Source organism: Octopus bimaculoides, chromosome 12, assembly GCF_001194135.2.
Source record: "Octopus bimaculoides isolate UCB-OBI-ISO-001 chromosome 12, ASM119413v2, whole genome shotgun sequence".
Classification (NCBI taxonomy): domain Eukaryota; kingdom Metazoa; phylum Mollusca; class Cephalopoda; order Octopoda; family Octopodidae; genus Octopus; species Octopus bimaculoides.
Window position 1 is genome coordinate 8,891,603 of NC_068992.1, and position 801 is coordinate 8,892,403.

Genomic DNA, 801 nt, shown 5'->3' on the forward strand with positions numbered 1-801 from the left:
TACATGCGTACATACGAACATACATACATATATTACGTGCGTATGTACTTACGTACGTAGGTACGTACATATGTACATACATACATTACGTACATACATACATATATACGTACATTAGGTACGGACGTACGTACGTACATACGTACAATTGTACATACATACATACATTACGTAAGTACGTACGTACATACGAACGTTATGTAGGTACATACGTTACGTACGTACATACGCACATACCTACGTACATACATACATACATAACGTACGTACGTACATATGTAAATACGTACATACATACTTACATACATATATTACGTACGTGCGTACACACGTACATAAATAGATACATACATACGTACATTCCTCACACTCCATTCACATTCCTCACATAAGCGTGTCACATAAGAACATGGACCTCAATCTGGAAGGCTCTTCTCCGAGGCAAAGGTTCTTTTTATAAAAAAATCAGTGATTCCTCCATACATAGAAGTTTCCTTTCTGTATGCTAGCAATGTGGCTCAAGGAAAGACAACAAATAAATAAAAATAACAAAAATATTTTTAAAAAATGTACCGTTGCCATCCAAAAACTGGAACTGATATGGTTAATAAAAAGATAAAATGTATAAATACAACCATGATGAGACATGACAATAAAAACCCTTTGTGCCTCTCAGTAACTTTGATTGAAATCTGATCCTTGCAATGAAAAATAGCAGAAATATACATTATGCAATAATTGATGTAGGTCAGGCACAATAATGCTGTAATCTTCAGTGACAGACAACTGGGGCACCTGCTA